At 40.6% G+C, this 12,252-nt stretch overlaps 1 long non-coding RNA gene across 2 annotated transcripts in view; it reads left to right on the top strand.

The window, feature by feature from the left end:
• The window catches only part of LOC145419706 (uncharacterized), a 51,340-nt gene extending 39,291 nt beyond the window's left edge, over positions 1–12,049 (top strand). Inside the window, exons 3-4 of one of the 2 annotated variants that reach the window (XR_013901031.1) lie at positions 6,784–6,862; positions 10,325–12,049. This is a non-coding gene — a long non-coding RNA (uncharacterized LOC145419706). The remainder of the gene's footprint in view (positions 1–6,783; positions 6,863–10,324) is intronic. The other variant, XR_013901030.1, reaches the window with a different exon arrangement.
• Positions 12,050–12,252: the final 203 nt, after the last annotated feature.

Consider the following 12,252-nt stretch of genomic DNA (forward strand, 5'->3'; position numbering starts at 1 on the left):
GGTAGAAACATGCCATTATGCCTCGATATAAAGAAACAGCATATGTGCATTTTTACCATTTAGATTTTTTTTTGTGCAAGTAAGAATATTATCTAAATTGAACAAATCTACTCTCAGTCTTGTGGTTTTGGTAAAAGCCTTGTTGACACCACTGTGGTCCCAGTAATCACAGCTCAGCTTGCTGGAGCTCAGGAGCTCAAGATGTGCCACTCAGCTGATATTCATCTTTACATCTTCTCTCCAATACCCCATGAACGGAGATTAATCAGCCAGTGGCCTTTATATCTTTTAAAATAGAAATTCCAGTAAATCCTTTCAACTTTAATAGTAACTGCCTGTGCCCCTCTGGCATCCCACCCCATAAGATACAGAAAGTCAGCTAAAAAGGATGGCATTCTGGGAGACCTGAGGGACCTCTGTGGGACTCTGTCATGTTGACCCATGGTGTCTGACACCATGGCACCAACCATGGTTTGTGGCTGGTCCTGGTGTTGTGGTGACACAGACCGTAAACAGGGCGTATCAGTTTTACCGCAGCGCTTTTCTTTACCTCAGAAGAGATCTCTTAGCACATAACTCTGCAACTATAGCTAAGACGGGGGATGATAAAGCAAAAACTTGCAGTCAGGCCCACAAATAATAATAGCGCTGTTAAAATCATGGAGATTCCAAATACCTTCACTAATGTTGTTCTGTTGCAGTTTTATGTAAAAGCAGAACATACATGTAAACAGATTTTTTATTAAAGAAATCCATACACAAGCCTGCATAATGCGTCTCTCTTGGTTTACATCACCACACGCCATCCATGCCTTTTGCTTGCAAGCCTTATTTCATATGGCTCACCTTTTACGAGGACTGCTTGGGAGTGGAACAGCAGATGCAGACATTGAATTCGAATTCATACAAGGCAGACATAATATCAGGCAATATAGAGGCAGACAGAGAGGCTATTGAAATGCAAATAGACTGCTGGGGCCGTGGCAGCAGGGAAAAGAAATTGGCCAGGATGACAATGCAAGTAAACCACTCCAGTTTGTCAAGAAGGCCACGCTTTGTCACAAAACTGGGAATGGATTTCAGTACAAGTGCTGCTACAGCACTAAAAAGAATAATATTCAAAAATAGGAGGAAAGGAGAAATAAAATAGTTGCCCACTACACAACTCTCATGTTAAGACTGAGAAATGCCTGTAAAGTTAGCGTTTTTCAGTTTATTGCTGTGTGTTTTCCAAGGGACCCTCTTATGTGTGCCGGTTTATGGTGGACCATGAATGTGAGCGATGTTGAGAGTGAGAGGGAGAGGGATACAATGTGCATGCATGTGTGCGCTGGTGCTGGTGTGCATGCACACTTTCTTCATGCTTCATTCTTCTCATGAGTGGCCTTTCAGTTCATGGCGTGTTTTGTTAGTCAGGTTGGCACGCTCCATCAGGAGGAGGGACACAGAACTGGGAGGCCTCACCGGACCCTCAGCCGTAATAAATTACCTACAAGTGCTGCAGAACAATAACACAAAAAAGTGCGAGCCATCCATTTCACCACCATTTACAAGAAATCAATATCAATACTTAATGCAATGCGGATGAAAAATGAGCAGAGATACAGGGGCATAATGCAAGCTCAAATGAAAGACCTCGGAGTGCTGCTTCCCAAGGGTTTCGGGGGATGAGGAGGGAGGCAAAATGTAAAAAAAAAAACTGAAGTGTAAGAAAAAGTGTATTATACCTTTTGTTTTTGTCCCTAGTCTATTTTTGTAGTTTAAGTTTCATAATAATCTTTTCTCAGCCTGGTTATCTAATTGTAAATCAATATGCAATTTTGCCTCGCCAACAGCCCAGGACAGAACATGCACAAACATCTATTTAAAATACTCCGTCTTTAGAAAAAAGTACGTTGCACTTAAAGCTGAATTTTGTTCTTTTTCAGCTCGCTGTAGCAGCAGTGGTCTTCACCATCATTACCTGTTAAATGTGCAGACGTTTCCTTAGCAGTCAGTTCAGATCTCTTTACCATGTCCCAAATGAATCATCTGTTAAAGATAAACATGATCTATATTTGTCCTGGAGGCATGCTGCATGATGTCATCTCTGCCTTAATGTCCCATTTCATTGTGGTGCTTGGTGATGTATTACAGATCTTTGCATGCTGTGTAGAAAACTAATATATATATATATATATATATATATATATATATATATATATATATATATATATTAGGGGTGCAGTGATACACAAAATTCACGATTCGGTTCGGTTCGATACTTTGGTGTCACGGTTCGATATTTTTTCGATACAAAAAAAATGTTCATGCATTTTTAATTTGTCATTTATTAAAATTATAAATATATATTTTAACTCAAAAGTACAGTTTTTAAATTTAACCCTAACCCTTGTGCGCGTTTTTTATTTTGACAGCGAATGCGCACCTGCGGACCACTTATGTGCAGCCCTGGTTATATAGCTCGTCATATTGCAGCCACAGAAATTATTTTGTCCATGAAACCATAAAGCTGCACTTTCTTTTTGCCTTATAGTCTGATTTGTCATAACTTCTCCGTTTTGTGGTAAGCTTTTATTTGGCTGTCACTTCTTCACCCTGACCTGTCTTATTTGGCTCAGCAGAACTGAAATGCTTTTACACGCTCACTCACATAAGCTCAGCGATTCTCTGCGCGATCAACCTCTCACATGTTTAAGCTTGCTGCGGGAGATTTCACTTGTCATGTTTGCATAGTAAGCTAACGATTAATAAGACGATGTCAGAGGAATTGGTGCACAAATTATCATCACTCACAGATCAGTGCTGTCGCTCTCTATACACAGTTCGCACGATTGCAAAGTGAAAGCAAAAAAACAAGCGCAAATTCAAACGCGACTTCAATATGTCACATATTGACAGTGGCTCACCGATGCCAATGACATAATTACCCAGCTACATTTCTGAAAGAATGCAAAAGCATTGACATATATTTTTCCTACAATAGCCCGACGGGCAGGGAAGAGATAGATTTTGGTAGCCCGACTGAAAAAATCGCTAGCTCCGGGACGTCGGGCTAGCGATATTGCAAGCCCTGTATCTGATTGAGGAATCACTCATCTTTGGAAAAGAGAGTTTATTACAGAGAAATGGCTCTTTCCAAAATAAAAGCTATACTATCCGCTTCTTCTGGGCTATATTCTCAGCAGCATAAGGAGAATCATGTGCTAACAGCTGTCTAAATGACTCGGCTAAAGTTAGTAGCATGCTTGTTGTTTTTGTCTTTGCACTAGGATGATGTCGGCGTAAATGTGCAGTCATATTCGTTGTGTTCCCACTAGTGCTTTCAGGTTGATCTCGTTGAAATGACCTTAACGCCACAACACGGCAAATCTCCGTTAACGAGCTACCGCCGATCGCTCTGTGCATGGGGCTAGACGGCCAACAGTTAACGAGCTAACTGCGCTAACACACTAGTTCACACCAATGTAATTGAGCATTGCATGGCACATCCAACATACTGTTTTACTTTAGTCCATGACTCGCTTACCTTCAGGGTCATACGTCACATGAAAACCAAAATAATTCCAAACGCCAGATCTGAATGAGGGTCAATTTGCCTGTTGCAAGGAGAGCTTAACTTCTGTCTCGCTAGCTTGCCCTGTGCTCTTCCTTCTGACTATGCTGTCTGTGTGGAGCGCTCAGTGGATCTGCGCTCGACAGTGCAGCCTAGGCGGAGTAGTCGAACACAGATTCACTGAGCGCTCCACACAGACAGCATCGTCAGAAGGAAAATTGATAAAATAAATTACAAATGTTGTATTGTTCGATACATATGCGTACCAAACCGAAAGCACTGTATCGAACGGTTCAATATCGATACGAATATCGTTGCACCCCTAATATATATATATATATATATATATATATATATATATATATATATTTCTTTTTTGACTAACTGGTGATAAAGACACTGAAATAAGCGTAAGAAAAAAATTGGGTAAAACGTAGATGCAAGGAACCTTTTTGTGCAGATCTGAATTTGATTGCTGTCGTATGTTTGTGCATTGTTATGTGTTTGTTTTATTTAGCTGATTTATGGTATTACGTTGCATCTTTTTATGCACGAATCGCAAATGTCTGTGGCGATTGAGTGAGGAAACACATTTTACTGCTAAAGCCTCAATTAGACTTGTCACCCGCAATAAAAGTTGATTTTGTGATGATGTTCCGTGTATTTATGGTTTGATAAGCTGGAGAGCTACCTAGCCGTTTAGTCAAAGGGTCACATCTTCCTTTCTCCTCCTCTTTATGGTCCCTGATAGCAGATGCAGCATTCAACATATGAACTGTAGTTGTCTGGGTAAGATATGATCTTGCCCCCACAACTCTAAAATTGCCTTTGCTCTGGAACATGCAGGCTTCTTGAGTGAGACCTTTAATGAAAAAGCATGCATAATGAAAAAGGCAGGTGAAAATGAAACAGTGATATCTGAAACCTGTTCGGCTTAATATGAATCCTTTTACTGCTTCTTCTGCACTTTCCAACCAGCTCCTGCTTCCCCAAGTGTTTCAGTCCTGGCATTTGTCACCAGTAGATGGCACTGTAGCCAAGTTTCAGGCTACACGGCCAGCAATTTCACCTGCCAGCTCTGGCTGCCAAAGAAAAAAGTGCAAATGTATTTGTTTCACCCTAGCTCTGAGGGCTTTTTCTGCTGTTGTGTTCAGGGCCAGATGCAGTGTGTGTGACACAGGGAGAGAATATCAATAACCAATATGCTCACAGGCTGCTGGCCGATGGTTCCAAGTTCTCTAAGCACACAGTGGCGATCCCCCTTTTAAAGTCTGTCCCTATTCAAATTACACTCTTGTTGCCCTGAAAACAAATGATCACGGCTTTGGTAATAAGCAACCAAAAACTTTGCATTTTTCTTGTTTTTTTTCCCCCACTCTTTGTATTTCAGTTACTCGTGTTACGTGCCATCAAAAGCACCGTGTATATGCTTTACTATTTCGTCTGCCTACATCTGACTTATCAAAAGCCAAATAACATCAATTAGTCTTTGGAGGATAGAGTATTTTGTATGGTTAAAGGTCTGGTGTCGAGTTCTGAAGGGAGCCATTGTCCCTTCTTGAGCTTCAGTCCTTTAGAGAGCATAAGTGTTTATTGAACTCAATAGAAAGCGTCGGGACAAAGGGACCTGATATTCCTTACTCACTTGCTGCATAGTTTGTATCATAATTTCACTATAAGTTGTTGCGATCAGCGCATTGTGAGGAATTTTGGCAGCCATTCAGTGTGGCTCTTTGAACCCGAGCTGGCCCAGTTGTATTGTGGGTTTCACCTGGGCACTCTTGAACACCAATAATAACCAAACAATGGTGCTGACTTTGAGGGTATTTGGGATTTTTATGTGTAGCATTAGTGGGTTATCTGCTGTGGTTGTGACAGGGTTGACAGAGTGGGGTGAGCTTTGAAAGGGTTGTGGTTTGACATGACATGTAAAGGCTGCCTGTTGTTGTGGTGTAGAGCTGCAGGCCACGCAGAAAAAGAAAGTGCTCATATTTCTCAAATACAAGACAAAATTATCTCCACTAGATTGGTATGGAACTTTGGGGGAATTCATGCTTTTTTTTCTTCAGTTGGCGAAATGTAATGCAATTAAAGCACTCCAATTATAAAGAAACTCCACCAGCTCAATAAAATAAAGATCAGAATTCACTCCAAATATTCTATTACAAGTTGTGAGGATTTCTTTTAGCAATAACCTGGAATCATGTACTTCATGCATTACACACCCAGACAGATAAGTAAGCGATAGTGCAGAGAAGAGTGTGACAAAGTTCATGCCGTTGTCCCTGTGTCACCCGAGGCAGGATGAGCTCATGGCTGTGCAGTACAGAATCAAAGAAAGGTGTTGAACCGAGGGTGGGCCTTAGTGTTGCCGTGTCAGAGCTAACATCAGTGCAGCACACACAGCAGTCATTCACTATTGTTTATTGAATGACTCTATCAGTGTCACAGGGCACGTATAATATGCCTTTCTGCAAACAAGACCTTGTAGTAACAAGGTACGGGTGTTGTTTTCTTACTATAAATATGCGTCACTTAACATTTTACGGTGTAACATTTGTGGAAATTGGTGTATTCATATTCTTAGAGATATATAGATAAGAATATCAATACCACATTCATATCTCAAGGTTAAGTGATGAAATGGTTAGCGTAGCTTTGGATAAACAGTGAAATCAGAGGAGATGATGTGCGTGGCACTTTCCAAAGATGAAAATGTCAGCATTTCTAAGGCTTGATAATTAACAGGTAAGTAGGTAAAGGTGTTCTCCTAAATGTCAAACTTTCCTTCAAAGAGCAGACTAATAAAGTGAATGGCTAAATTACTTCCTCATCTTGGTCAATATTTTATTTTTTTTAATTTTAGCAATTTGTACTTATACTTTGAAGTACTCAGGCATTTGTTTGTATTGCAATTAGAGATTAAGTGTTAAGGTTCAGTATATTTGCTCATTTTTGAGTATTTCCTGAAGCGTATTGCAACTTAATTGCAAAAATGTAGCTTCATGTTGAGTGATATTAATTTCTCTGGTTTGAAATTTGGGGTCATCAACCCAAAAATTCAATGACTACACCCACTCAGCTTTCACGATGCCCTTTTACATTAATTCCAAAGCTTCCTTTCTGTATCACCCACTCTGATCTTTTCCTTCTTTCCTTCCCTCTCTCCTTCGCCTCATCTACCCCCACATCTCTCTAGTGATGTTTTTTTTTTTTTTTTTTTTTAGATCACTTCCATTAACACTGGCATGCTGAGCTCTAATTACTCACTCACTCAGCGTTCTGGGCTGCCCGCCGCTCATTTGGGTAAGCAATGTGGCCCGTTAGCAAGATGCTTGTTAACTGAATGCACTTAATTATATAAGAAGATAATTACATGTAAATGTTGCATCTAAAAGCAGCCATCCAACCCTGCTTGCTGATTTAATAGGCACATGTTTAGGATCCCTGTTTTGTTTATTTTAGAACGAGGTGATTAATTGCTTGCTCTGATGAATCTGCTGGATATTGTTTCCATAGTGGCACAGGCCCAGCCACAACAAGGTTTATGAAAACATGTTTACTTTCATGATCTGATTTCTATAACATGGAATTACATGTTAAAACACTGACTGTATGGACTTAGGCACTGTTCACTGATGTGCGTGACACAGCACAACTAAGAATAATGAGAAAAGTCACTTAGTAGACATGATGCAGCAACAACATAATCATGGACCAAGGTGCAATAATTGTTAACAAGATGATGTGCTAAGAACAGGCTGCCTATCCTTTCTTCTACATGTGCAAAAAGAAGAAAAAAAAGATGGCATTAAAGTGGCTCGTTTATCAATATTCTATTGTCCAGGGTAAATGGTGCGACTCTAAGCTGAATTTCATTCAAGCTCCTGTCAAATGAAGGATTATTTAGTGTGTTTTAAGAAGCTGGAGTGCAGGGTGGAGATAGGGGTCAGAGTTGGAGGGCTCCCTGGGGAGGTCCGGAGGGTCTCGGGGACATCAGTCGTCCATTATGAGCTAATCAGAGGGGGGAGTGTTCAGCTGTGTGTATGTTTGTGTGTGTGTGTGTGTGTGTGTGTATTGAAAATGGGGCTGGATAGGATGAAGAGAGGTAGAGGGCCGCCACATGTTGTGGGCACTGTGTGTGCGTGTGTGTGCATGTGTCCATGTGTTAGCAAGGGAGATGATGAGCATCTTAATCTCTCAAAGCAGCAGAAGGCAAGATCCCCCAGGATGTTCTCTACAGACCCTCACTCCCCACGTGAATGTGGGACATAGACTTCCAGCCTCCAGATGCTTGCAGTTCGATACAAGCCCCAAGACTGACATCCACCCATACTCTCACAGGGCTCTTTGCACAGCCCAGGGGACCTGCTGTGTTAAGAACATGATATAGTATTTACAAAAAAATATTTGTAAATGGAAGCCGTTAGCTTGTCTGTAATGGGGGGCCTGTCCGTGCTGCTATTTCCCAGCTGGCCCTCTTTGGGAGGAGGGATAAATGTCAGGAGATGTATGATCCAGGCGCTTGGCTGGGACTGCTTCTGTCTCATTCAGGCAGCCAATGTGTGCACTCTGTGAGTTTAAGCCACTCGCCCAAACAGAAGCCAACGGCTCCTTCTCTTACCGCCATCGAAACAAACCTTGATGACTGAAAGTGCATCAAAAACATTAAGTCGTATTTCATTTCACATAGCTGGAGCCACCCTGTAGCGGAAGGGAGACTGTGAAATTTCCAGTAAAAAGCTACGCTTGTTACGTCCCCCCCCTCCCTTTATAACAAGCACTTTCAGATAATGAATTGATGTTTCGATTAGATAGGCTTTATTTGTAACCACTCAGGAAACAAATACACCACAAGAAACAAAATATTGCCAGGGAAAATTCGACAAAAAACCTCCATTGATTTTCTTTTTCATAGAAAGAGGAAAAAGTCCATAGCTTTGATGCTCTAAAAGCACTAACAGAGCTGTATGTGATAAACTGAAATGCCCTGTTTGTGTTACTGCAACAGTGGAAAGTTTAAAATGTCATAGTCGGTCAAGCCAGAAATTTTCCAGGTTGATTTGAATATTATTTTGCAATATTCACATTTTCCACTTGCCAAATATAAATTGATATCAAGACAAAGTTGATTTTAATTTCAACAAGTACTTGAAAGCTCTTTAGCAGGCGTGACTGGGAAGCCATTTTTAAGGTTACTTGAAAAGATAACAGTTTATTTTTGAGAACAATTAATTACACAGCTTGTTTGCAGTGTTCATTTGGAGGATACATGGATTGGTAGCCTGTAAGTAGAAGCTGCTCAGGGAGGATTGGGTGTATCAGAGACATCTGATCCATCCCTAGGCGCACTTTTACAGCCTCTGAAATGAGACGCATCTTTGATTTGCCTGCCCTGTAAACAGAAAGAGACATGAAGGGGCTCTGGTCTCAGCCTCACTCCGAGCTGCCAAAGATTCACTGCCTGAAAAATGGACACAGTCAACCTCGTGACTCTGACACGTTTTTTCCACTACCCTGCCATGTTAGACAGCTGTTGAAATGATGGTTTTGTCAGTGTTGATGTAATTGGAAACTTTGTTAACACACTCATTGTAATGGAGGAAAATAAAGTATATTCATAACCGACAGTTGGGATCAGGATTAACAACATACCAGCAATGTTCACATGCCCATTGCTATTTACTTTTTTTATTATGAAATACTTCCCAGTTTGGAAACACACACACACACACACACACACACACACACACACACACACACACACACACACACACACACACACACACACACACACACACACACACACACACACTCTCTCTCTCTCTCTTTCTGTCTCCCACTCTCACTCACACACACAGACGCACTCTTGTTGTTTGGGTTCCGTCATACCCCGGGGCCTCTTCTTGGCCTGTCAACATAAGGGCCGCGGGTCCGTGAACCGACTGACAGCCTGCTGGTGCTTTCAGTGGAAGCCTAATTACATTGTACAACATATTTAGAGGAAAGATAAAACCTCTATGGGAAAATAGTTGGGCTTAAATGGGGTGACAGTGTCAGTGGTGCGCCGTAATCTCAAAAGGTTACAGATTTGTTGTCTGAGAGGAAGATCTCATAACTTTTACAGTTGGTGCCTTGAGATGAACGAACAGGTTTCTCAATCTGAATGAGATGCCGTGTACAAAACAGCTTTGTAAGTGCTGCTCGGGGCTTTTATAGTGCATTAACCTTTTTCCAAAAATGTAAGGAAATGCATAACACTTTTTTTTAATCCTTCAGTGAGGTCAATTAAATTTTGGCATTGCATTGAATATTCCATTATGTTACTACATAAATTGTATGTTAAATTTATTATTTACCGCTAATGTAATGTAATCCCAATGATAATAAATAGCAAAGTAAAGTAGGGTTTAAAAGAGATTAATATTGCACTTAATTAATAATGAAGAAGTAGGCTAGCTGCAGTTAATTAATATGAATTAATGTAATTAATATTAATTAATGAATTAACTATATTTAAGGATACCTCTTTTGTTAAACACAGAAGCTACACTTAGTATCAGTAATGTTCAGCACTGTACTGTAATATATGAATAGTAATTTTGCAGTAGTTGCAAATAGAAGACATAACTGTTTTTGCTATTAATAATAATATTATATTTGGTTAGTGAAGACTTTTCAGTGCACCCTAAGATGAAAGATAAAACTCCACTAAACAATACATTAATTTGAATAAGGTGCGCCAATAATTTTTTCTTTTCTTTTTAGTGTTGGTGCAGCCTTCAATGTGCTTGTGGGGAGACTTTGAGAATCAAGCAGCAGCCATGGAGAACAGTCTGTTGCTCCGGGGTTGGTGCTTGGCCCTGACTGAGCATCAGAGGAGCAGAGTTTGTTCAAAGCACCGCAGTGATGGAGTATGTTGGTGAGGTATGAGGGTACAGTACAGTCTAACTCGCTTGAAACAAAACCTCCTCCAAGGTAATTACAAAAAGTGTCAGCAGTCTAAATGATGACCAAAGAGACCAAAAATATAATTGTTGACTACTGAAAATGTTCATTATGATAAGTGCTTATGCTGTTCATAGCGACACTATTTCTACATAAATTTGTGTGGTTTTTTTTTTGGTTTTTTTTTAAGTGAGTGTGTGTGTGTGTGTGTGCCAGTTAACATGTGTGCATGCTGTGGTCTGCTTAACATATTAATGCCATCTAGACAGATGAATCATGACTTAATTGGCTGTAATGAGCTCAGTTGTTTTTAATAAGCTATTCCTGGCAAAGTGAACAAGTAGAGTGGTGGGAGGTAGAGGACAGAGTAGTCCAAGTTGAAAAATCCTGTTGATGCTTTCATATAAACACTGCATGCTCTTTCCTTGTGTAAAAGGGCAGCTGGGCATTACTCAGCCTAAATTTATATTGTAAATATTTTTATTTTTATATTTGACAATCTAAACAAAGACAGATGTGATTTCCACACTGTGCCTTTGGTCTGCTGTGACCTTTCCTGTTGTCCCTGCTGCTGTGGGCTGAGAGTCAAAAGAGCAGTGATGAGTCAGGAAGGAGGATGGAGTGATGGTGAGTGTTGCTCCTCCTCCAGACAGTCTGCCTCCACTCTGTGAACATGAAGCGGTGCGGTTGGCTAATGTGGCTGGGGAGAGAGCGGCAGAGCTAAGATGTCATGTCTGTCTGTTGGCTAACAATTAAATGTGGCACCTCAAGCAGATCAATTTGACTTTGAGGCTTCAGGTTTTAACTCCTCACTCATCTCTCACCCATGTTCTCTCTCCCCACTCTCTCTCATTTTTCTTTTCTTTTTTTTAAAAAAAAATCTCTCTGGCTCGCTTTTTCTCTCCTGAATTTTTTATTTTCCCTTTTGGCAAATTAACCTCTAATTTCCTCTAATGCCCTCACTTCTATAATATCTTTTCCCCTTCAGTTTTTCCTTGTTTCCTCCATTTTTTGAGGTTATGTCTTTGTTTTAAAAATGCAACTAAGCTGAAATCAGAACATAACAGCACATCGCAGAAACCAAAGTAAAAAAAAACACAGAGAGTCACTCGCGCCAGACAGACTCCTGATTCAGGACGGAGACGAGCGATGCTGCGGGGAAACACAACACCAGCACAAACCAGCACTTGAAATATCAACGCTCCAGCCTTCTAATTAAAGCCAAGACTAATGGGCCCTAATTGCATCGCTAAAATGCACCAGTTCTTTTCTCTCCAGTGTAACTTGACTACACTTCCCCCGTATGGATTAATGGGGAACGGAGCTGCAAACTAAAAAGCAGTTAATTTGTTGGAAGATCTGTTAGGAACGATGGGGGCGGAAAGGGAAAAGGAGGAGAAAACAGTGGAGGAAGATGAGGGTTGCCAGAGAAACAGAAGGATATCATCAGGCTCTTGTTATTAAGAATGCATTTCATATCTGTCTTAAAGGGGTTGCATTTAGATTAAGCTTGTTGATTTTACTTGTTAGTGACATTTGGCTGCTACCCAAACCTTTTTAGACTGTAAAGAACAGGAGGACTCTTACATTAACTACTTGTGGTTGTTTCTTAGTGGTTAGTTCAGAGAAAGGGGACTGGGGAGATATGCATTATTTCAAGGTTGCGGATGATATCTTGGCAGATATGATGCTGTGCATTAGAGTGCCTCTATTCCCTTTGTTTATCCAGGTAAAAACAAGAAGCCATT

The sequence above is a fragment of the Astatotilapia calliptera genome, chromosome 13 (assembly GCF_964374335.1).
Source record: "Astatotilapia calliptera chromosome 13, fAstCal68.1, whole genome shotgun sequence".
NCBI lineage: Eukaryota > Metazoa > Chordata > Actinopteri > Cichliformes > Cichlidae > Astatotilapia > Astatotilapia calliptera.